At 41.6% G+C, this 27,054-nt stretch overlaps 1 long non-coding RNA gene across 1 annotated transcript; it reads right to left on the bottom strand.

Moving 5' to 3' along the window:
- Window positions 1–367: 367 nt before the first annotated feature.
- On the bottom strand, window positions 368–20,552 carry LOC116056075. The gene is made up of 3 exons (XR_004106475.1): window positions 20,421–20,552; window positions 15,383–15,388; window positions 368–378 (listed from the first exon to the last, which is right to left on the bottom strand). It is a non-coding gene; the product is annotated as an uncharacterized LOC116056075 (long non-coding RNA).
- Window positions 20,553–27,054: the final 6,502 nt, after the last annotated feature.

Below are 27,054 nucleotides of genomic sequence, written 5' to 3'. Positions count from 1 at the left end.
CTGTTGCCGAGGCCTCTCTGCTCCTTGTTGCCGAGGCCTCTCTGCTCCTTGTTGCCGAGGCCTCTCTGCTCCTTGTTGCCGAGGCCTCTCTGTTCCCTGTTGCCGAGGCCTCTCTGTCCCTGTCCCGGGGCCTTCCTGTTCCCTGTCCCGAGTGGTCTCTCCATTCCCTAGCCCCACTTGACTTGTTTGCTGACCTGTTTGGCCCTCCTCCGGTCCCCCTCCGCCCTCCCTGGGTTGTCTTTTGTTCTGTTTTTGGGCCATCTGGGATCTGTCCCTTGAGGGGGGGTACTGTCAGGGTTTTGGTATTTTGTGGTGTGTATTATTTTTGTAGTCGGTTTCTGTTCTGTATTGTGCTTGTTTCCTGTTTTATTTTGTAGTCTGTCTTGTCTCCCTTGTCTTGTCTAGCTTTCTTCCTGTCTTTGTTTGTTTCCCGCCTTTTTTTGATTTGTTCCACCTGTTGTGTCACCTGCCTCTCGTTCCCTCGTTACCTTGTGTATTTAGCCTCTCTGTTTTCCCTTGTCTCTCGTCGGATCATTGTTTGTGTCTGGTTTTGTTCCTGTCAGCACGTCGTAGCCTGTTCTGTTGTTTTCTGCCTGCTCCATTTTTGGACCGCCTTTGGTTTGCTCCTGTTTTTGTGTTTAATAAATCCTCGTGCTCATTACTCCTTCGCCTGCTCTCTGCATTTGGGTCCACCATCCTCGCTAACCATGACAAGGACTTTCACCCAGGAGACCAGTGTTCGTGTCCCGTTCTTGTCCCGCGTGTCCCAACGTACATTTTGTAACCCCACCCACCATCTTTTCATAAACCTAACTGTCCCGTTGTTGTGCCGCATGTCAGTTAAAAGTACGTCCCGACCCAGAGCGGAAAAAGTGACGCTAAGAGTCCCGACCAAGCTCGTCTAAATATGACGCCAAAGGAGACTTTTTGTGTCAATAACGAACGCCAAAGGCACCTGACCAAGCATCACTTTTTGTCGCGATGGGAACGTGTTGTACACTTTTTGAGTGTAACACTCAAAAAATTGTTGCATTTCATGAAAAATTAAAAGCTCAGTCCGTCATAGTGTGCATGCATAAGCAAAACTTGGCTAAGGGTCAAACAACGCAGGACTTTCAACCAGGAGACTGAGGTTTGTGTCCCGTTCTTGTCCCGCGCTTAGCGTGACCAGCTAGCGGTCGCCTAATTTCGTAGGATATCATGCGAATTGGTGTGCATACATTTTTGTACGACATCATATGAACCCGTTCAGTTGCTTAAAAGTACATCTTTCAACCCCACCCACAATCTTTTCCTAACCCTAACTAAATGGTTTTACTCTTAATGAAGGTCCGGAGGGACTGAAACGTTGTAATAATAAACGGTGGTGCTATGGCCAGAGTGAGTGAGAGTGCAGGATTTTTTCCTTTGTTCCAAGGCAAGGCTGCTTTATTTGTATAGCACATTTCAACAACACGTTGACAACGTGATATCATGACTTCGTGTAAACCTACACGCCACTTTCTTAAGCCAAGTGGTGTGTTATCTGTACGCATTTTGAGCTATTTGCGTGTATGTCTACGCTGTATACAGCGGACTGCAGTCTGCAACGTCACATCATGACCGCGTAAACATACACGCTACTTTCAAAAGCCAAGTCGCGTGTTATCTGTACGCGTTTTGAGCACCGTATACAGCGAACAAAGCGATGGTTGAGTTTAGGAAACGTGACACGCGGGACACGAGGGAAACGTGGGTCCTGTGTTTGACCCACCCTCCAACCCAAACAACCTCCCGCATTCACAAGGTAATGTAAGTCAATGGAGGCCAAACGCCGTTGATAAACACGCTAAAAAGTGAGTATGCGTCTTGATAACATGCCCAAAATGGCATACGAATTGGCGTGTCATACATACGCCACTTCATGAGATCAGTCTGATGTTGAAGATATTTTCCAACGCACTTGCACAGAAGAATTTTTGGATGTGCGAGTTGTTTCTTCCAAAAAAAACCCCCTGCTTGTTCAAAATATGACGCCAAAAGGAATCCCAGAGCGTCCAAAAGTGACGCCCAAGGGTCCTGACCAAGCGTCAGTATGTTGACAATTTGGAGTGAAAATGCTTTCCAAAGTTTTTATTTAACCTTTCCCCCCTTATTCTCCAGTCGGCGTGTCATATTTCTAAACACAAGTTATGCTTGTTATGTTTGGCTGTTTTAAGTTTATTTAATTTTTTCAAAAAGAATGGCTACTACTTATTTAGAAAGCCAAGCAACCAATGCCGAAAGACAAAGACAGGAGGGAGAAAGCAATGACGATCTTCATCTTCAGTTGGACATTTTTGAAATTAGATCAATTCGACGTGGTGTCTATGACTGGCCTATGATTGAAAAAGACAAAGAACCAGACAAAGAAAGGAAGTGATAAGGTAAAAGACAGCGAAGATGTAAAAAGAAGAGGTAGCCGAGGAGATATGAAGGGAAACATAAAAGGAAAAAGACAAGTCGACAGAGCAAAAGAAGGCAACAATGACAGAGAAAGACAGGAGGGAGAAAGCAATGAGGATCTTCATTATTCAGTTGGACTTTTTTTGAGATTAGATGAACTCAACGTGGTGTCGATGACTGGACTCTAATTAGAAAGGACAAAGAACCAGAGGAGATATGAGGGGAAACAGGCTGATAAAAGGAAAAAACGACATGTCAACAGAGCAAAAGAAAAGCAATAACGACAGAGAGAGATGGTGGCCACAGGTGGAGAACCGACAGAGAAATAGAGAGACGCAGGAGCGTTTCAGGTGGATTAAGTATGAAATAGAAAAAGGCAACTCGACGATAGAGATGTCCCGAGAGTAACGAGACATATAGCCTCATTCCCACTGCAGGCCTTCCTGCTCAGATCAGCGTTACCGCTCATATCTAATTCCTGTGGCTGACTTCACATCTACATCAGGACGTTTCCAGTCCCGATACGAACTGACAGCGACACGTGTGGGAAGAGCAACAATAACGCGAGATGTCACGTACGTTTTTGTGCCTCGGCGTCCACCGACTTGTGCTCAAATGCAATTTCAGTTCTGGTATCTCCCTCCGATTTGTGACCGGATAGGGGAGTCTCCTTGAATACAAATCAAGTCTTCTCCCTGCTTCTTCCCAGTGTCGCGTCTCAAGTTTGTGCTGGCTCAGCTAAGCTGCTGAATTTAATGCGCTTCACTACCAGGTAAAAGATGTACGGTTTAGTCACATCAGTGCTTCAACAGTTTCACGAAAATTAGACTAGACGTTTTTCTGTAACCCTGCTGACAGAAAAACAAACAGACAAACCGAGCTGAAAACATAAGCTCCTTGGCGGGGGTAAAAATGTAAGAGTTGATACATCAGCTGTTTTACTCACTTCAGTAGAGTTATGTTACCTGTCCACCATACAGAAACTGTTCCCTATCACGGAAATAATGCACTATATAGTGTGTTCACCATTTTGTAGTGGTGTTCGAATTCTCCACGGTTAATTTTATTCACTATATAGTCCACTATAAAATACCCACAACACGATGTACCCCATATTTTACTCCTGTATACCCACAATGCTACAGAAACACATTTCGGTTAACTATTGTCATAATAGTTTAACAAATGAGCCGCCGGCAGACAGCCCACGTGAAGCGTTTGTCCAATCCAACCCGTTCTCACTCCGAACTCGTAAAATATTGACGTTTGGGCAGTAGCTGTCAGCGTCTGACACGACGTAAAAAGCGCCCTTCAGCGTGTGTGTAGAACACACTGGGGAGAGCAGCACTTACATGGCGCTTGAAGATGACGTAGTATTAAGAGTGACTATGGTAGCAGGTATTATGAAAGCCCAAAAATCTGCATAGGGAGGTTGGTTGGGGTGGTGGATGGGTCAAACAACACAGGACTTTAACCCAGGAGACCGGGGATCGTGTCCCGCGTGTCACGTTTCCTAAACCCAACCATCACTTTCTTCTTTTCCTAAACCCAACTGTCCCATTCTTCTTTTCCTAAACTCAACCATCCCGTTCTTCCCACGTGTCATGGAAACGTAAGCCCACCCACAACCTTTTCCTTAATCTAACTGCGTCAAAAGTGACGCCAATAGTCCCGACCAAGCACGTTTAGATAAAGCGTGTTTAGATATGACGCTAAAGGAGACTTTTAGCGTCAAGTACAATGCCAAAGTCACCTGACCAAGCATCCGTATTTTACACGATGGGAGTGAGAATCTGTTTAATCAGGTGCAGTCATTGCGGTTGTCGGAGGGTGTAGCCTGTTTTCTTTACTTGTCAGTGGTCATTGAAGAGAAATAGTACATAGCTGCCAGTGGCGAGTGCATCAAGAGTGCAATAGAGACAGAGCACATGTAAGTCCCGCCCCCACCAGAGGGGAAAACAACTCTCCGCTCGCTATTGACTTGTATTACGTGAAGGTTTCCTCCTCGTCTATTCCATCTGCTAGCAAATAACAGAAAAACGCCTAAAAAGCTGCTGTATGGTGATATGAACTACCAACAATGTAAAGAACCCAGAACTTACGACCTGAAAAACTGAGCTTTTATGAAGACAAAAGTGGACACAGACGTGAGGAATCAGCTGGAAGAACACAAAGACACAAAGCTAACGTTATGTCCAACGTTACGTGTATTTTCAACACGGTCTCACAGCAGTTTGTGAAAAGGTCACGTTACTTTTAATCTATTTTATCTATCTATGATTATGTCGTTTATTTTGTGTTGCTGAGAACGTAATGGGCAGCATCTATAAAGAGGTTGGGTTTAGGAAAAGAAGAACAGGGAAAGGACACGTCACACACCGGGACGCGATCCACGGTCTCCGGGGTGATAGTCCTGTGTTGTTTGACCCATCCACCACCCAAACCAACCTCCCTACGCGGATTTTCGGCATTTCATACTACTCGCTACCGTAGTTGTGCTGTGATCACGAATGTTCCCATTTAAGTACATTACTTTGAAAATCATCCTCACCAACACGGAAACAAACGAAAAAAACGTGTCTTTGTACACGAATCCATAGATTAAATAACGTGACCATTTCACGAACTGCCGTGAGACTGGGTTGATATTTTTATGTTGCTTGCTATCAGACGAAATTGACGAGGAGGAAACCTTCACGTAATACAAGTCACTAGAGAGTCAGAGAGTTGTTTTCCCCTCCGGTGGGCGTGGCTTTCAGAGTATGACGCGATGCGCTCTGTCTCTATACAGGGAAGCAGGGCGATCCCTTCCGTGAAAAAAATATATGGACACGTAGCATTAGATTTGTCTTGTAGCCGCCGTCTAGTGACCATAACGCTGGGTTTCCAGCATCCAGCAGGCAGCTGAAATAACGACAGAGCGGTGCAATTGAATTCATTCCTTATGAGAACAGCGGTATGAGCGTATTCCGCTGACGGCGGCGAAAGTGCCCAGATGTTCACCCCTATCTCCCTGCTCTCCCAAAAGTGACTCTGAGTCAACTTTTGCAGAGCGGTTGCCAATGAGAGGGCAGACTCGCGAACGTGCCTCCAATATATTCTACCGTGTATACGCACATGCTATACGTGCAAATTAAAAGATTGTGATTTCCCTATGGCTTACTGTATTATACGTCTCTGTATGAATACGGTGATGCTAACAGCTAGCTTGGCAGAGAGTTACCCAGGCAGTTGGTATACCTGGTGAGTTTTTTTTATATTTGTTTTAGTAGTAGTAGCATTGTAATAACGTTAGCATTGAAGCAGTGACAACTGACGTGTTGCTAGCAATATAACGTTAATCAAACGTAACGGCAAAGTGTGTGACTGGAGTAGAAAACTTACCAAACAGTTGTGTTAGGCCAGATATAAACTGATAGAAAACGTAGGGTCTGCGTCGTGTTGTGGTGACACAACTCCACTTGGAATCCGCTGCTCGCGACCGAAACAGTTGCGGTTAAAAAACGACGCCTGTGGAAACCCAACGTAAGAGAAACTACAGCTTCAGACGCTTTGGTGTTGACATCAACGTGCAGTTTTTGGCTTGATTCTTCCCTGATCACAGACGGAGAGGAAGAGACGTGGGGAGTCGGAGGTAGAACAGTGAGTTGTGTCTGTGTGTCTGTGTGTGTGTGTGTGTGTGTGTGTGTGTGTGTGTGTGATTGCCGCTGTGGAGGGATCCTGTCAGATGATTACAGGCCAAGCATGGGGCTGCTCCCTCCCTGATGGCACTGATGAACAAATTGTCAGATGGCTGTCAGCCTCGTAACCCTTTGTTTATTGGACTGTCAGGCTGAAAGCTGTGCTGGCTGGACCAGCACACGCGTCTTTTATCCACCTAAATCACAAAGCTGGGGCTGCACTAAAAAGCAGCGTCCCATCAACACTAATTGGGGAACAGAATAAAAATCTAATCCGCACATCGTCGATTTCGGTGGAGACGGTGGCAATCGCGTACCTACCAGATTTCTTCATGAGTCATTTTGTACCCACCACTTTTTTTGAAAACCTTGAGCTCAATTTAGTTAAAAAAAAAAAAAAAAGTCCATAACACATATAATTCTTGAGCGACAGATGCCAAAAAATCCACAACAATCTTTATCCCCACAGGGCAGACACACACACACACAGCCGCTCTGCTGCTGCGCTGGCTGCACGCTTCTCTGTTCACTACACTGCCTGTCTGTCGGGACATTCTGCTTAACGTGAAAAAAAGCTTAACGTGGTTTAATGTACCTAAACAACGATCAATGATCACCAAATTTCTCATGGCCGTATCTTGTAATGAACACTTAACTGACAGAAGAAAAGAAAACTGTCAAAAAATCGAACCAGAAATGTGGTGATGATTGATTGTTGTTAAGGTACATTAAACCACGTTAAGCTTTTTCACGTTAGGACCATAGACTGTTAATATACAGTCTATGGTTAGGACTTATAAACCCCGTGAGAACCGTGGGGAGTCAACCCACAGCCGCTCCGCTGCCCTGCTGAAAATGTGAAGCAGAAACGCTTAATGTCCATAATAATTGGACTTTGGGTTAGATTTTTTAACAGTTTTCAGTGGATATGAGGAGCAATACGAGAGAGAAATTTGGTAATCATTGATCATTGTTTAGGTACATTAAACCACGTTTTTATTCATTAGTAAGCTACAGGACAGCGCCTTTCAAAACATGACCTGCGTGAAAGAGAAAAAGAAATGAATGCGTCATTGTACCCAGCACTTCTGGAAATGTACTTCCGAATGCGTCTCTGTCCCCAGCACATTTCAAACCAAACTGACGCCCATGAATCCGCATGCTGACAGGAATATTCCCTGCCAACGGGAAGCCACAGATCAAAATTCTGTGGTGGAATGTAACTAAGTAAGCCACCCTGGCCCCCCCCCCCTAAACCCGCACCTGTGGCTATGATGTTGTGTGGGTTTGTCAGGATGATTTGTGATTCTACACTTAACGTGATTATCCGAGTGCAGGTTTGAGGTAAATAAGAAATGCCTTGGATATGATATGTTGACAATAAAGACCCTTGTACTCTATTTGCAGCGAATTCAATCTTTCACGTCCCCTCTCAGCGTTGTTTGTTTCAAACCGAGCAGACCACAGCCGGCCTTCCTCCCATTCACTCACTTATTTCCTCCCCCACTGCTGCCTTAATCAGCCCTCATCAGCCTCTGAACAAATAGCAGCATTAATGGCTTCGGCTGCAGAGGATATCTGTGAGGATGTGAAGCTCAATTTCAAGGGAATTTCTGAGATAGAAGCTCCTTCTGAGCAGAGTGAAAGCTGCACACTGCAAAAAAAGCAAAATCTTACCAAGTATATTCATCTAATTTCTAGTCCAAATATCTAATAACAGAGTGGGACTTGTTTTTAAACGATGCATCTTTAAAGGTTAACTACCGTTTTTTTCAACCTGGACTCTATTTTCCTATGTTTTTGTGTCTAAGTGACTGATGGGAACAACAATCTTTGACATTGGTCCAGTATTAATAAGCGAGATCGCTGCAGTCGGCAGCAGAGAAACAAGCTACAATGTAAGTTAATAGGGACATTGTCCAGCTTGTATTTACCTTCACAAAAGTGCTGGTTTTGCCGCTGACAGACTCAGATTAATATTCTAAGTGTCTGACAACATTATGGAAAGGATTTCTAATGAGGTTGACCTTTCTCTTAAAGAGTAAGATCCTTTTTCTAAACATAAAAACATCAGCGAAATTGCATTCGCTAAACCCACCAGACTCCATGTGAATAAACATGCAAAATAAAACTATGAAAAGCCATTTTGAGTCGTCTTTCCACTTTTCCAACCATCACAACTCAAGTTTTGGTTGAAATAAACACATAGTTTACCGATTTAAATGTCAAAATATGTTGGCTCTATACACGCTAAAAGTAAGTGTGTGTGTGTGTGTGTGTGTGTGTGTGTGCGCTTTTGTAAGTTTTGTGTCTGTGTGTGTGTGTGTGTGTGTATGTGTGTGTGTGAGGTTTGTGCGTGTGTAAGAGTTTAATGTGTGTGTGTGTGTGTGTGTGTGTGTGTGTGTGTGTGCAAAAGTTTTGTGTGTGCACTTTTGTAAGTTTTGTGTGTGTGTATGTGTGCAAGATTTATGTGCATGTGTGTGTGTGTGTAAGAGGTTTGTGCGTGTGTAAGAGTTTAATGTGTGTGTATGTGTGTGTGTGTGTGTGTGTGTGCATGTGTTAGTTTTGTGTGTGCGCTTTTGTAAGTTTTGTGTCTGTGTGTGTGTGTGTGTGTATGTGTGTGTGTGCAAAAGTTTTGTGTGTGCACTTTTGTAAGTTTTGTGTGTGTGTGTATGTGTGCAAGATTTATGTGTGTGTGTGTGTAAGAGGTTTGTGCGTGTGTAAGAGTTTAATGTGTGTGTATGTGTGTGTGTGTGTGTGTGTGTGTGTGTGTGCATGTGTTAGTTTTGTGTGTGCGCTTTTGAAGTTTTGAGTCTGTCTGTGTGTGTGTGTGTGTGTGTGTGTGTGTGTAAGATTTATATGCGTGTGTGTGTGCATGTAAGAGTTTTGTGCATGTGTAAGAGTTGAATGTGTGTGTGTGTGTGCGTGTGTGTATGTATGGGCGTGTGTATGCGCGTGTGTGTGTGTGTGTGTGTGTGTGTGTGTGTGCGTGTGTGTGCGTGCGTGTGTGTGTGTGCGCATGCGTGTGTAAGAGTTTTGTGTTTGTGCACTTTCTGTGCAAACAGGTTAAAGGCATCTCGTCGTCTCTGACGGACGAAACCAACCCCTACCGCCTCACTGGAGACGCTCGTCTCCATGAGACCATATTAGGCCTCGATATGAACTATCACACAGAAGGAATTCTGAATAAAATGAACTTATGAATAACAAATATTTCATGTTTATTCTTTGTTCCTCCACCGCTGTTTTCCCCTGGTGTTTTAAGTATGAAAGCTGAGGAAAGCGAGCATCGCTCCAGCCGGGGAAATAAAAAGTCTGAGAATGATAATCAGATAGCTGCCGCAACGTCTGTCTGATTGGTTTGATATTCAGCTTTAATCACAGAGAATGCCTGATTCATTATTTATACATTTCATTCTTTCCTTTGTAGTTATGGCCTCAGAAATATTGAACTTTAGAGCGGTGTAATTAACGTATTGCCATGCTGCGCTCTGCATTCACACACGAGTGGGAGAGGGGGGGAAAAAAAATCAAAGACGAATACCAACAGATGTCTCAAAAGGATATCATGATGGGTCTCGCCTCCAAATGTCACCGCCTCATAAACAGAGAGAAGAAACAGATTAAAAAAGGAAAAAGCCGGCAGATGATTCAAAACATCACACCATCACTTTTTTTTAAGCTTCCAGCGTCCGTTTTACATTATAATCCTAGTGGGGAGTAAACCGTGTTTTCATAAAAGTCGTGAGCGCTTTTTTAAAACGCCCCCGCCCTGTGGACTTTGCAGCTCAGGGTGGCTTTTTGAAGTTGAAAAAAAGTTACTTCAAGCGCTTTTTTGACAGCTGACCAAAGACAAGCAGAGTAGCCAGACCTGTCGTTTCCATTAACAACAAGAAAAAATGGAGTCGAAGCATAGCGAGTTATATATGACCGGGTGCTCGCTGTACAGGGAACTCACTTTGTTTCCTCTAATGTTATTGCTGCTCTCTCTCTGTTCTTTCTCTAGCTCGCTCCACCACTTTGTTTTATCTAACGTTAGCACCACTCCACATAGCGCCCTAGGATAATTTAGCAGTAGCTGTTGTTATAGTCCAGCCTTTACTTCTGTGACAAACGTCACTTTATAACACGTTATAATGCTCGCCTAGCTGCTAGCTTACCTAGGTACTGTCAGGGAACGCCCTCATACTCTGCTTCTGACTGGCTAGTAGTCCTTATCTAGGTACTGTCAGGGCACGCCCTCATACTCTGCTTCTGACTGGCTAGTAGTCCTGTACTGTCAGGGCACGCCCTCATACTCTGCTTCTGACTGGCTAGTAGTCCTTATCTAGGTACTGTCAGGGCATGCTGTCATACTCTGCTTCTGACTGGCTAGTAGTCCTTACCTAGCTACTGCGTATGTACAAACAAAGATGGAGCTAAAACAGAGAGCTCAACACACAGGGTGAAAAGAGGAGCTGCAGCAATATGCAGTACAACAAAAATATGGTGTTTTCTGAAAATGAAACCATGTAAACCTATTCTGATATAACCTCTAAATACAATTATGAACCTGAAAATGAGCACAATATGAGCACTTTAAGAAGAGATTTAAAAAGCGACCGTGGGACTTCCGGTTATGGCGGCCATGTAGGAAGACGTGTTTTTTTTGCTGCTCCGCTGCTAAGTTCGCAAAAAAGCTCTCCTGCTCATTTACAGTTTCAAATAGAAGAAGATTTTGAGGTGTGATGCCTAGCTCGGTAAAGTCACAAAAGGGGAAAGGTGGGACAACCAGACAGCCGAGCCTGTTTGACTGTAATCTTCGTGACGAAGCATCCAAGGCTAACCAGGCCATGACTACCCAAACTGACAATGAAAATGAACCAGCAGGCACCAAAGCTGATCAAATACTGGCAAAATTAGGCTCAATGGAAACAGGGTTCACCTCTAGGCTTGATGGTTTGGCAGCAACTCTACAAGATGTGAAAAAGGAGATTAGCGACTGCAGTGAACGCATGTCCCATGCGGAGGAGCGTATTTCCACCGCGGAAGACGAGCTAATTAGCCTGCAAGCTAAAGTCAACACGCTACAAGCTAAGAACAAAACCATGGAGGATAAACTTACGGATTTAGAAGCCAGATCTCGTTTAAACAATCTACGGCTTGTGAATTTGCCAGAGGGCGCTGAAGGCGCAGGCGGGGACACGTGTGCCTTTTTAGAGAAATGGATCCCCGAGGCGTTGGAAAATGAGGGGCTACAGTCCTCTATTGTTTTGGAAAGAGCACACAGAATTGGACCAAAGAACGACAACGCATCACGCCCGAGGACCGTGATAATGAGGTTTCACAACTATAAGAACAAGCAGGCAGTATTTACCGCTGCACGGGAGAAAAAGGAGGCTTATTACGAAGACCAACAGGTCCGTTTCTACCCAGATTTGGCTACGGGAATTGCCCAGCTGAGGAAGAAGTTCGACCCAGTTCGCGTGGAACTACGTAAACTGGGTATTCGCCATGGAATGTCTCATCCCGCGACCCTGCTTGTGACTCACAAGGGCAAAACTCATTCTTTTAAAACCCCTGCTGAGGCACACGTTTTTCTCAGGAGAATCCAAGAACACTTACATGAAGAAGAGACAGGAACACAAGATGATAGAGCCAATTAATGTGGTATGTGATTTGTTGTAGGCAGGACACAAATAACCAAGACAAGCCCATTTTCAATTTATTTTATTATTTTATTTCACTTAATGACTGACACGTAATTATTATGTACTAAGGTTTGAAGCTATATATTTACAAAGTGTATTATATAGCATGACCGTGTACTTCTATTCAACAGTGATCATAAGAAGTCACATTATTATGAGACAAATAAGATGTTACTGTCATACAACAAGCCGAGTGTTAATCGAAGTGAGCAGGAGTTATAAGTTAATACTTGTTAGAGTGTAGCAGCAGCAGTAGTAATTGGAGTATGTTGGAACAAGAGAGTGGTTTGACTGATCCTCACTGGTGTGGACCGGTCTTAGCAATAACGGGAGACCAACAGCAGGGGGGGGGATACCCTCTTGAGTGGGGGAGGGGAGAGGGGGGTTATGTTTGTTCAGAGTGTTGGATGTTTGTTCTAACATCCCAATTTGTTATGCCTATAAACAAGGATAGTTTTACATTGCAAAGCAACCTGGTAAATTAAATTTTTAAGTTTTGTCTCAAGAAGTGAATCTTAATTTTATTTCATGGAACTGCAGAGGTCTGCAACGTCTTCAAAAGATAAAACAGGTTATGAATAAACTGAAAGAAATGAATGCTAAAATTGTACTGTTGCAAGAAACTCATCTCATTGATGATAGTATAAGGGTGAGAAGGAGGTGGAAGGGCACTGTGTATGCGGCATCGTTTACATCTCAAGCTAGAGGGGTTATGACACTAATTCATGAGTCAGTTCCATTTAAAATAAAAAATATTATTAAAGATAAAAGGGGAAGATTTCTAATACTTCAAGGATCTTTGTTATCAGAAATGCTAAATATAACAAATGTTTATGGTCCTAATGTGGATGATAGCAATTTTTATAATGACCTATTTTTTACTCTCTCAACACTTCCAGGACTTCATATGATAGCCGGGGACTTTAATTGTACATTAAACCCAGAAATAGACAGATCAACTGGGGTTGATAATTCACATAACAACTGCAGGGCTACAATCCATAGGTTTATGAGAGATTTAAATTTATTAGATATATGGAGAGAGAGAAACCCGAATATTAGAGCTTATTCTTGTCATTCGGGCACCTTTAAGACGTACTCTAGAATAGATTTCTTTCTTGTTTCTTCAGAATTGCAATCTAAAATTTCTGACTGCTCTTATGATAATATTGTGATCTCGGATCATGCACCATGCTGTTTGGCCTATAGGGATGATAAATTATTAAGAGATCCACCCAGATGGCATTTCCAACATAAATGGTTACAAGATGAAGACTTGGTAAAATATTTAGGAAAACAGATAGATGAGTACTTTCAAATTAATACTACACAAACTACTGCATGCGTTAAATGGGAAGCTTTCAAGGCTTTCTTGAGAGGGCATATCATTAGTTATACAGGTTCTAAATCAAAAAAGACACAGGAAACTAGATTACAGTTGGAAAATAGGATAAGAGCCCTTCAAACGAAAGTAAATAATTCTAAAAACATTAATAATTCACAATTAGAGAAAGAATTAGTATTATTGAGAGCTGAATATGATAAGCAGTCTGCTTTTAGAGCTGCCTCAAGTCTTCTACGCTTGAAACAGACATTTTACGAGCAAGGTGATAGGGCTGGCAAATTGTTGGCATGGCAAATAAAACAGCTTGAAACGAAATCGCCAATTACATCAATAATATCAAATGGGCAGACACTGTTGGATCCAATAGAAATTAATAATGCGTTTAAGGGCTATTATGAAGAATTGTATAAAGCACAAGCAACAATTAAACTTGACAATATAAGCACCTTTCTAAATAAAATAGATATTCCCACTATTTCGGAGGATGATAGAGTTAATTTAAATTCAAAATTTACAATAGAAGAAATTGGACAAGCCATTGATAGCATGAAATCTGGAAAAAGAGCAGGGCCTGATGGCATTCCTATAGATCTGTATAAGAAATTTAAGAATAAACTTTTGGTACCTATATTGGACATGCTTGAAGAAATCTTTCTATCGAATTTTCTTCCTCCTTCATTAAATACAGCCTTGATTACTCTCCTGCCTAAGCCAGGAAAACCTTTAGATAAATGTGAGAATCTAAGACCCATTAGTCTTTTGAATTCAGATTTAAAAATCATTTCTAAATTATTAGCAAAACGACTACAAAAAACTCTCCCTTATGTAATAAATCAAGATCAAAATGGATTCGTCACGGGAAGGCAGGGCTTCCATAATGTACGGAGATTATTGAATATTATTTATTGTAAAAAGGATGCGCCAAATACAGCTCTTCTATCATTGGATGCCGAAAAGGCCTTTGATAGGGTTGAATGGCCATACCTTTTCCGGGTATTAGAAAAATTTGGATGTGGAAACAATTTTATTAAATGGGTTAAAATATTATATGATAGCCCCACTGCTGAAATCATCACTAATAGAAATATTTCTCAACCGATAGCAATAAAACGCGGGTGCCGACAAGGCTGCCCGCTCTCACCTTTATTATTCACGTTAGCAATAGAACCATTTGCAATTGCAATACGCTCACATCCCCAATTTAGTGGAATTACAGTAGGACCTACTGAACATAGGATTTCTCTGTTCGCAGATGATGTGATCTTATTTATTTCGAATCTAAACACATCAATACGGATCACTCTGGAAATCATCCAGTTATTTAGTGAAATTTCAGGTTACAAGCTCAATAAAACCAAGTCTTCTATTTTATTGTTAAATGAACATGAAAGAGCAAACCTAATCCCAGATGTTATACAGTTTAATGTTGTGACACAATTTGAGTACTTGGGGATATAGATTTTACCAAGTTTAGAAAAAATAGTTGAGGTAAATTATAATCTTTTAGTAACAGGAATGCAAAATTCAGTTGATAGATGGATGCCGCTGCCAATATCTATAATTGGGAGAATTAATATTTTAAAAATGAACATTCTTCCAAAGCTACTATATATGTTTCAGAATATTCCCCTTTCACCCCCGTTTGGTTTTTTCTCACAAATGAAAAAAATGTTTATACGTTTTTTCTGGAATAATAAAAGGGCAAGACTTCGTTTGTCTTTACTGTACTTGCCTTATGAACGTGGAGGTTTGAAATGTCCTAATTTTAAGATGTACTATTGGGCTGCGCAGCTAAGGTCTATTATGTTTTATTATACTAATCACTCACCACATTGGATAGAAATGGAATCACAAGGATTAAACTTACCTCTTCCCTCTTATATATACTCAAATACAATAAGAAAACTATTAAGATAAATTAAAAATCCAATTCTTAAAAACATGATAAAAGTATGGAGTGATGTGAAGACACTTTTGAAAGATTCACATTGTCTGTCTCAATTTAGCCCATTATGGGGCAACCAATTTTTTCCACCAGGCAGGGCAGACGCAACATTTAAGTTATGGAAAACTAAGGGACTGAGAATGGTTCGAGATGTGTATTTGCCAGAATCTGACATACTTATGACCTTCCAAGAATTACAAGATAAATTTCATTTAGATAAAAAACATTTCTTTAAATATCTCCAACTCAGGAGTTTTATAAGAGCAAGTCAAAACAATATATTAACGAAACCCACCACTTCAGACTTGGAAGAATTGTTGTTAAAAGATAGTCAAAAGAAAGGCATTATTTCTCAGTTTTATAATCTGATTATGTCTTACGTTCATGAAAGTTCTCATGATAGATTTAGAGCTTGGAAGGATGATTTGTCATTGCAACTTTCAGAGGAAGACTGGCAGGATGCATGCACTTTAGCCCAAACAACATCAATAAATACTCGTCTTAAAGTTATTCAATTTAAATGGTTAATGCGAACATATGTGACACCAGTGGAGCTCTGTCGATATAATGGAAACATTCCTGATGTGTGAACAATGTAGAGGAACACTGGTTCACTGTCTGTGGCATTGTACAAAAATTACACTCTTTTGGGAAGAAGTAAGAGACATTATTCAAAATATTATTTCCAAACAAATAATATTAGAACCAAAATTAGTTCTGTTTAGTGAGTTCACAACTAGCAGGTGCATACACACACAGTAACCATTTTGGTGATAGTGGTGGTGTTCACCCTTCTGTACAGTTCCCCTCCAGGAATATACTTTCTATAATTTTAATTTTATTTATTTATTTTAATTGGCCAGATGCACTCAGGCAATATTTGCAGAAGCCGGCACCTGCTGGAGAAAGGACGCCTGATCCTTCATGTTCGCCTCTCTCTGAACTTGATAAGTACAACTAGTACTATTGTTGCTGTTTTTGTTATTGTTATTATTGTTAGCAATTATTACTTTTATAATGACATCACATTAATACTACTAATTGTAATCAGTAGTATTATTTAGCCTTGTAGCAGCCTAATAGTAATAATAGTAATTGTAATGTATCTACTACAAGTTACATGGTCAGATAAAATGTATTTGTACAATGCAACTATGTGGTAGGATGATAGAACTGACCAAATGCAATTGTATAACGAACAGCATGGATAATCTGTGTTTAAATACAGCTGCAGGAGAAGGGACCAGTGACACACAGGCCAGGAACACACAGCCTGCATCAGGTGATTCTATTTAATAGTATTTATTCAAGCCACATCCATACTTTAAAGTACAATAGAATAGGGCTGCAACTAACAATTATTTTCATTGTCAATTAATCTGTTGATTATTTTCTGGATTAATCGATTAGTTGTTTGATCTGTAAAATGTCAGAAAATGGTGAAAAACGTGGATCAGTGTTTCCCAAAAAGCCCAAGATGACGTCCTCAAATATCTTGTTTTGTCCACAACTCAAAAGATATTCAGTTTACTGTCCCAGAGGAGAGAAGAAACTAGAACATATTCACATTTAACAAGCTGGAATCAAATAATTTTTACTTATTGTCTTAAAAATTACCCAAACCGACTAATCAATTATCAAAATAGTTGGCGATTATTTTAAAATTTGACAACTAATCGATTAATCTTTGCAGCTCTACAATAGAAACAGGGTAGCATGTATTAAAATACAATAGCTTATTTTCTTAAAGAAGTTCAACCACATTCATGATCATTTCACTTATTATATTAAAAACTGCTTGTCTATACAACATGCTTGAATACAGGTGAAGGTGAATGGACATCAAGGACCACATCAAGCACTCAGGGCACCAGTGAAACACAGACTGACACCAGGGACACACAGCCTGAAGGAAGTTAGTCCTTTGAATAACTAATTCAAGCCTACAACCATCTGACAAAATGTACTAGAAGATAATGAAAACACATGGAAATCACAATAACATTCCATCCCTTTGAAACTAATTTCAACCACAGTTTTAGTCATTTTCACTAATTTAATGGAACACCACTGATCTGGCTGTTGCAGGTGAAGGGGCCACATCTAGCATTCCAGGCACCAGTGAAACACAGACCACTGAGACCAGGGACACTCAGCCTGAAGCAAGTAAGACCCTTGAATACTATTTATTCAACCACAATTTAAAACTTCTGTTACTTGTTTCCAAGTAAAACCAAGTTGACATTCTTCATTAATTTATCTCAAACACTGCTGGTCTATTATACTCTATATACTAAGCTATAGTAATGTATAGCTTAAGCACAGCATAGTAATAATGTAAATTCTTTATATATTTACCGTCTGTTGTATTATAACTTATAAGATTATTGACGAATCTCAGAAAACAGCACAAACAAAATAAGAACATTTGATGGATATGGATAAAATGAAGAGTACATTTGTTATTGCATTTTTGCTTGACATTGTGTACCCCTATTAAAGCATTAACATCAATTTTGCATGTACGCATTTGCCTTTAGGTGAAGGAACAACAAACACAACATGCTCTGCCACTACACTGCCGCCTGGAGACACCTCACCCTCCGCAATTCCTGATATCCAGGGAGCACCTACAGATCCTGCTGACTGGCCAATCCTCTGTGATGCGGTAAGGACAGAGTTAGTTAGCAGAGGACCAGACCAGTCCAGACTTTACATTTCCAAAAAGAGATGATGGGAGAAGCTGCCACCACAACCACTTCTACAGGAAATTAGTAAATGGGGAGAAAATCAAGAGAAGCTGGCTTGTATATTCAAGGAAAAAAAATACTCTGTAATGCTTCTGCTGCATGCTCTTTTCACAGAAAAATGATCACCTCATTAGTAGTGGCCTAAATGAAATGGAATAATTGTAGTGAAATCCTGAAAAGCCACGAGCACAGTCCAGAGCATTCGGGGCACATGACAGCATGGAAGGAATTGGAGACTCGACTTGAAAAGGGCCAGACAATTGATCAAATGGAAATGGCACTCCTTCAAGCTGAAAGGAGCAGGTGGCGTGAAGTCCTGACCAGGTTGGTGGCCATAATACAGTCTTTGGCCGAGTGAAATATTCCCCTGTGGGGGAACTCAGACAGGCTATACCAGCCAAATAATGGAAATTTCCTTAAGGAAGTTGAGCTCATGGCCAAGTTTGACCTTGTCCTCAAACAGCATGTTGCTGATGTGGAGAGAGGAGCCAGCCATACAACATACTTATCAAAGGATACTCAAAATGAACTAATTGATTGCATTGGTGAAAAAATTGTACACTGTATGTTAAAGGAGATAAAGCAAGCCAAATACTATTCAATTATTTTGGATTGCACCCCAGACCTCAGCCACATAGAACAGTTATCTGTTCTAGTTAGAATGGTTTCAACAGATGACACAGACATCCCTACAGTAAAAGAACATTTCATGGGGTTCCTTGAGGTGGAATCATCCACGAGAGAAAGCCTCTCCAACCTTATTCTGAAGAGACTGGAAGAGTTTAACCTTCCCTTTGAAGACTGCCGGGGACAGTCTTACGACAATGGCGCCAACATGAAGGGAAAGTGAAAAGGCATCCAAGCCAGACTTTTGAAACAAAATCCCAGGGCATTATTTGTCCCATGTGGAGCACATACATTAAATCTTGTTGTTGCTGATGCAGCAAAAAGCTCCACAGATGCAATTAACTATTTTGGCTACCTACAGAGAAACTATTCTCTGCCTCCACACAAAGGTGGACCATCCTAAAGCACCACGTCAAAACAACTGTGAAATCCTGGTCGGATACAAGATGGGAAAGTCGCATTAACAGTGTACAGGCTGTGAGATTCCAGACAGCGGAGGTGAGGGATGCCCTTCTTGAGGTCAGGGAGAAAGCCACTGATTCTATGATTAAAGCTGAGGCACAGTCTTTGGCTGAAGAGGTTGGGTCATACCGCTTCTCCATTTGTAATGTTGTGTGGTATGACATGCTGGCCAAAATTCATCATGTCAGCAAAGCATTGCAGTCAATGTCTATGCAACTGGATGTGGCTCTGAATCTCCTGAGGACAACTGAAGTCTCTCTGGTCAGCTACAGAAGCACTGGGTTCGCTTCTGCTCAGGTATCTGCAAGAGATATCTGTGAGGAGATGAATGTGGATACTGTCCTAAAGCAGAAGAGGCTGAGAAAAAACAAAAGACAGTTCTCTTATGAATCCCCTGATGATTCAATATTGCAAATATTTTTCAATCAACCTCAAACCAGATAAAGACTTGTGCACCCCCTGTGATCTTTGCCGCCCCCCTGAGGGGTCCCCGGACCCCAGGTTGGGAACCACTGCTCTAGCTCACCCAGTAAGAGCGTGCGCCCCATGTAGGCTGAGGCCTTTGTAGCGGCCTGGGTTTGAATCCGACCTGCGGCCCTTTGCTGCGTATCATCCCCCATCTCTCTCCCCACTTTCCTGTCTATCTACTGTCACTCTGAAATAAAAGGGAAGAAAGCCCCCCAAAAATTTTTTGGTGTGTGTTTGGCTTGGAAACGATCGTAACTGCACAAAACAAACCACAGGAGCTGAAATGAAGTAGTAAATTAGATTGAAGGAAAAATTATATTTCACGAGAGTAAAGTTAATTCAAATGTTTAAGTTTATATTTGATCTGCCAACCATCGACCCAAACACATATTTTTAAAGAAACGTGGGGCGACCTCCAGCTCACCCAGTAGAGTAGCGCCCCATGTAGGCTGAGTCCTTTGCAGCGGCCCAGGTTCGAATCCGACCTGCGACCCTTTGCCGCTCCTCTCTCTCTACCCACTTTCCTGTCTATCCACTGTCACTATCTAATAACGGGAACAGCCCCCAAAATGTAAATAATCTTTAAAGAAACATTCATGCTTAAATGTATTCAGCGGCACTCATAATCTGTTTAATTTTCCCTGGATAAAAAATTGGCTAGTGGAAAATCTGATTGGCTGGTAACTTTGAAAATGTACTAGCCATGTTTGGTGGGGATCAAAAATGTTAATTTACAGCCATGATTGTGCTTTTATTTTGTATGAGCTTTTATTTTGAAATGTTTTCATGCCTAAGGAGTTCCAGGTCAAAAGGTGAGTTTCCTGTCAGTGGTTAAAGGAAGATGGCAGTATCATCCGGCATGCTTTCTTCATCTATTGCAATCCACGTTGTAAACACTACAGAGGCAATGTTGTAAGTTGATCATTTCATTGTTTTGTTTGTGATTTAAATGTTGAGATGCACATTTACAGTAAAAAAGGATCTGATTGTTTTCAGCTAATCTGCCTTTAGTTTTTGTGCACCGAACACAAGGAATTAGCCTTTCGCCGAGCCCCGCCCCCCTTAGTTACTGTTGCTACGTCCGACAAACAAATGGTCAGACACGACCAGCGCGACAGATTACCATGACGGGAAGAGGTATACCCGTACGTGTCAGTGACCTTTTCTGGAGCAATACCTCCGCAATATCCTCCAGATCGAGGCAAAAGGGGTTACAGTATGCAGTGGAGGGATATATTCAAAATATAAAAATACGCAATGAAGGAGACACGACTACTATCGAGGCTAATGCTTACCGGTCTCAAGCGAAATCTGAGAAACCCCATGACCTGTACCTCAAATGCAGGATTGGGGAACAAAATGCTACATGAAAGATAAAAACAAAATTATTTAAAGTTGCTTGTTGGGGCGCTATGTTCGACTTTGTTGGAAACTGACGAAAAATAAAGTTGGGGAGCTCAAAGACCCAACACAACAGCAGCTAGCAATGTAGCTAGCGTTAGCTAACATGTTAACTAATGTTGGCTAAAGCTAAAGGGCTCGTTAAACTTAGCTTAGAGAGTAGGTTAACATTCTGGCAATGATATCCATGGTAATCATAACTTTGGTCCAATTTGTGTTCTTGCCTCTAGTTAGTAGATCTAGACAACACGGTAACTAGTTAGCTGTTAGCCTTACCTTTGAGCAGACGTATTTATGCTTCGTAATGTTCGACACATTTAACTGGGAGTGGGACCGTCCACACTGTTGTATCCATTGTAGGCCCCGCTCATGTTGTGTTTTCGGCTTTGGGAATGGAAAGAACACAACTCCTCCAGACAATCTCTCGGGGTATCTAGTGTCCGATTTACAAACGGCGTGGGCACACCGCTTCACCATCTTACTTGGAGTCAATGTTTGTCGGACCTGCTCACATAGTAACGGTTGCTATGATGTGTGATTGGACAATGGCCGTTTTGGGGGAGGGGCCGGCGAGAGGTCAATTATCTGTAACGCAGTCTTAAACGTGGGGCATACCCGCTGCAGCTGACCTGTCGAGCGCCAGTGTAACGTCATGTGAGCGCCGTAACTGTTTATACTCACGTGTGGTGGTCACTAGTTGCAGTCTTCTCCTGAACAGAGGTGGCGCTAATGAGGAAAGGCTACCGACTTTGCTCTTTCTACGGACTAGAAGAAGAAGAAAAAGGTAAACAACGGCAGAACTGGCAGCAGCATTCAATGCTGCGATTTGATTCGATGACTTACTTCGCCGGATCAAGCCTTTCATTCACCATAAAAGAACTCATCTTAACCCAGTACGTTTACAAGAGAGATTGCAGTCACTCTGAGGGCGTTTTCACGCCTGAAAGTCCGAACCAAGGTCCAGACCAAGATTCATGTTTTTTCTTACATTGTATACATTTGATCCGGTAAGTTTTGGTTTCACAATGCAGTTATGCAAGCGCACTAAAGATCTATACGTGACAAAACTACGTCCTGTCGTCATCACATACGTGAGCTGCGTCTCCAGATACTTATAATTGATTGGTTTGTAGACAGGCTTCCCCGTCCTCTCGTCTCCTCTCTCTGTGTCGGAGTTTTTTCAGCTGACTGCTGCTCTCTCCTACTGCCGCGGCTCTTTTTGTTTTGTTGTGATGTTGAGAAGCAAGACACTGGAACTTTCTTTCTGGATCATTTATTCAGAGACAAATGGAAACCTACACTGTACATTTACTAGCACTTAACAAATAAACTGCTGATGTATTCTCTGCTCTGAGTACATTCACCGTCACACACTCTCTCATGTAGCCTACACACTAAGCACCAAGCTATTCCTTAAAGGAGCTTCCCCGGTCTTGTAACACAAGGAGAGCCTGCCAGAGCTTCTTGTATTTGGTCCGAAAGTCCGAACCGGATCATGGTTCAGTTTGGTCCGGACTGAGACCACCTCTTTTTATTGGACCAATATTTGGTCTTTTGATCCGGACCGTGGTCCAGGGGAGGTTTCACACCTGTAATTTTCGCCAGCGAGCTCTACGTCATTTTGACGTCACATTGGCGCGCGCCAGCTAGGCTGCGGCGACTGTAAAACGGCCATTAAGATCGACACTCTTGTTACCCATGGACAATTCAAGACAATGATCTCAAACCACTTCACCTCAATGTGCAATTGTTTTCACTTTTCACCTTTTGATTTGTTTAAGTAAGGGTTTACACTGTATTTAAAGCCATGTAAAAGGGTTTGTTCATAGACTGTATATTACCATTTGTACAGTCTGTGGTTTTGTTGCATGTCCTCAGTCTTACCCTACAAATAGGCACACACACACACACACACACACACACACACACACTTTCCGTCGTAGCCTAAATGGCGTACATGGAGTACATACAGATGAAAATACAAAGATATTGAACAACATTGCTTATTTGTGACAATCACATAGTGACAGTAATCATAATTAACAGGAACCATGTTTCACTTCTCAAACATACAAGAGCTTTCCTCCTGCTCATCCGCCGGCTCCGTTTGTCAACAACACGCTCACTTCCGTTGTCGCTTATGTATTTGTCTTGTGGCTTTTGCGTTTGTGTTGAACCGTGGTGTAGGGATGGGCGATACCACACTTTTAGGATTCGATACGATACCGATACTTTTTCTTGCATTTTCATCGATACCGATACCGTAATAATTTCTTATTGGCAATTTTTGTCAGTAAAAATATTATTACATTTAAGACAAATCACAAGACAAATACAGACCATTTATACAAAATGTATTATGGTCAATACATAATAAAATTAAAATAAATAACATAAATATGAACAAAAACATACACACTTTCAGGCCCTTGGCTGTGTCGCTGTCGGCTGTGTCGCACGTTGACGCTCATTCGCTCGTCTCCTGTCACGTGACATGGGCCAGCTCAATACGCTGCCAGGTACAGGGGTGTCCCGGCACATAGTCATTTAAGTAAGTAATCTAAAACAGCTGAAAGTGATGCATACACCCCCAATTATTATTTTTTAGTTTATATCAATATTTTTTTAAGGAAATCAGTGCCAAATGAGTAGTGTGAGTATATCGATCTATCGATACCACAGGATCGATACACCCATCCCTATTGTGGTGTTCAGAGGACGAGGCACCGAAGCACCACAGTGTTGGAAACAACAGATTCACATTTCCTTTTTGTTTTAATGTAGCGCATTCATTTAGAACAGTAAACAGTCAGTTTCACTGGAACTCCTTTAGTACGTGTCCTATAACACTTTTTCATGGACACCCTGCAGCTAATCAGAACCGAGTATTCACCCAGACCATGGTATAACTATTTGTATTTTTTGCCGTATCCCAACATCAAGGTATACCTTAATGATTGATGAGGCTTAAATAAAGGTTTGAACGAACAAACACAAGATCTAAACAGTTTCCTACCAGCCTTGAATTCATTGGTTTAACTGAAAGTTGTCGTACAGTCCAACGCATCTAAATTTAGCTCGCTTGGCCTCAGAGGTGATGGAACAGCTAATCCTGGCAGCTGTGATGTCGCCATCATTTAAGCCTCACACAGTCGAAGCTGTTTGTGTGGCTCGGGCCTGCCTGCTTGCCTGCCAGCCTCTTCCCAAATTGATGCCTAAGCTGCTGTCCAGAACAGGGACAGTCATTATGGTTATTAAGGATTCTGTGTTTTCCATTGTGGCTGTTGGTCTTTGTCCCTCACAGCTGCTGGAACACAGCAGGCTGGATGACCCAGATGTCCATTATCCATAACTCCTGTTATTATACACCAACAGTGGTTATTGTCACTGTAAGAGCCATTTTCATTTGTTTTGGGTGTAGGACACAAATTGTCCACTGGTGTCACTATTGTGCTTTTGAGTGATGTCTATTTAGGTAGGAACCTTTCAACAGGTAACAGGGGGTGCTGTTAATCAGAGGAGCACAAATAGTTTTCTGACCGCATCAAATCGCTACACACTGCAACGCTCATGTGGATGTGTAAATGTAAATGTTTGTTGATGGAGCTTAATGGACACATGGATTCTTGCACGTTCGTTTGAAGAACATTGTGATCAATAAATGTTCAACAAAACGCAGCGATGACTATTGGAGTCGGTGATTTCAACAGTAGGCTACGGAGCGGTGTAAGGTTGAAGAGAGCGCGTCAGCTAATTTACTAGCCATAGACTGTTTCACGTCCGTATAGCAGCCCCTCGGTGGCTTTAAGTTTTTTAGGCTTAGCCATTATAGTCACTGATGTCCCTTGGGCTTCCTTTTTCCTGATCTACCCTCAAAAAGGGGGTTGACAACATATTAAAGCCTGTTCATGTAATAAAATGTCAGGCAACAGTCTCGCAGTGCCAGCCCTATCTCAATGGATACATTCTGGGATAGGAGAAACAAACTCTGAGTTGTTTGCATTTCTTTAAACCAATCCCAATGGTCTCGGGCGGCGCTAAACTCAGGACGCAGCGACGGTGGCTCTGCTAAATAGTCTCTGGAAGGAACTTGTTTTGGTGGAACATTTGCACCCCACAAAAGAAAACGCCACATACAATATTAAATGAAGTTAACTGTTGACACAATACAGCAACGTGAGCTATTTAAATTAGCTGATACATGGTTAAACCTCATCGGCTCTTACCAGTGTATCTCCGTGTGTACTTCGTCCACAGCAATCCCACCAATCAGTCCCAAAACGTCCCAGTTAGAGAGGAGATGACCTAAACATATTCTTAGTAAATCGCAGTAAGTCGCATGTGCGACTCCCAACAAAGATGGAACAGAAGTGAGATGCCTCACTCTGTAGCTAAAACAGAGAGCTCAACACACAGGGTGAAAAGAGGAGCTGCAGCAATGTGCAATACAACAAAAATATGGTGTTTTCTGAAAATTAAACCATGTAAATCTATTCTGGTACAACCTCAAAATACAATTATGAACCTGAAAATGAGCATAATATGAGCACTTTAAACAAAAATTGATTTTTAGCCAAATTCAGTAATTCCATTCAGTTGCCCTGCACCAGGAAACATCTGTTACAGGTGCTAACTTGTGGCCACATGTATTTGTCTGGAGGTTTCCAATTTTTAAACGCAAACACATCTGTGATCATAGAAGCAACTTGGCATGAAATGTTCCTACAAACTTTTCACAGAAAACAGGGCTAAATGTTGGTTCTAGAGGGGACAGAGTTCATATGAGGACAAATGACCAGTCCTTCCAGAAAAATGCGGAGTTTTTTTGTGATTGTTGCAGGCAAAAATCCTTGATTATGCGGCACGTTTTCTTAAAAAATGTGATGGAATATGCGGGATATTTATGCAATCTTATGCGATGAAATTGCGGGAACTTGCAAAAACTACGGTTTCATCATGGCTTCATCGCGGGGTTTGCAGCTTTTCGATGATGTTCACGTTGCGTAATTACGTCACTTCATAACGTTCCCATGTCAACGGGAAAATGGCTGCTCTTGTGTGAAGTAAACGCAAAATTTTTCAACTTTCTGCTAAGATATATGTGACTTTTTTGCCACAAAAATGCGGGAAATCTGCAATTTATGCGACGAAAGTGCGGCGTATTTGAAAAAATGCGGCCGTCGCATAAGTATGCAGACTTTGGCTGATTATGCATTGAATTATGAGATTGCATAATCACGTTGTTCTGGTGGGACTGAATGACTTGAGAATGAGAATTTATATAAATGACAGCAAAAGAAGGAGATTTATATGTGACATTGATTGATTGAATACAGTGCTGCCTGTGTGCAGAAAATACTCTGTGATTCAAGTATAACTGTTCTCTTGAATGCACATCTAATTTATCCCCTAATTGGGTTCTTTGTATGAGAACATATTTCATTCTGTGTATTAATTGTCGTGCTTTTCTGGGAAGAGGAATAATAAGAGGCCCCTTCAAACAGACGACTAATGAAGGACATGTGTGAGCCGCATTGTTACCTGATTATCCTCCACAGAGCAAAATGCACTCCCATTGGTAATTTGCGCCTTTTTCACTAAGTCAACTTAAAAGTCAAGGATGAAAAGAGTAGAATATTGTACTCGAGTACAACTAGAATTACTGGTGCGAAAATGTACGTCGATAAAAGTAAAAAGTAGTTTGAAAAAGAGACTGAATAAGTGAAGAAACCACGGTAACATTTTTCACTGGCCTCCATGTGTCAGGGTTTCGGTATTTTGTGGTGTGTCTTATTTTTGTAGTTTGTTTCTGTTCTGTATTTTGCTTGTTTCCTGTTTTTACTTTGATAATCTGTTCTCTGTCTTGTCTTGTCTTGTTTTACTATCGGTTTTCCCGCTCTTGTGATTACCTGATGTTTTCCACCTGTTTCCCAGCCCTTGTGTCACCTGCCTCTTGTTTCCTCGTTACCCTGTGTATTTAGTCTTTGTCTTCCCCTTGTCATTTGTTGGATCATTGTTTGATGTTGCATGTTTTGTGTCTGGTGTTTGTTCCTGTCAGCACGTCATAGCCTGTTCAGTTTAATCAGCCTGCTCCATTTTTGGACCACCTTTGGTTTGTTCTGTTTTTTGTGTTAAATAAATCCTCGTGCTCATTACTCCTCGCCTGCTCTCTGCATTTGGGTCCACCAGTCTCTCTCTACACGTGACAGAATGATCCAACCACCATGAACCCAGCAGAGAGGCGACTCTTCAAGGCAAAGGT

The sequence above is a fragment of the Sander lucioperca genome, chromosome 13 (assembly GCF_008315115.2).
Source record: "Sander lucioperca isolate FBNREF2018 chromosome 13, SLUC_FBN_1.2, whole genome shotgun sequence".
NCBI lineage: Eukaryota > Metazoa > Chordata > Actinopteri > Perciformes > Percidae > Sander > Sander lucioperca.
This window is presented reverse-complemented; position numbering and strand designations above follow the sequence as displayed.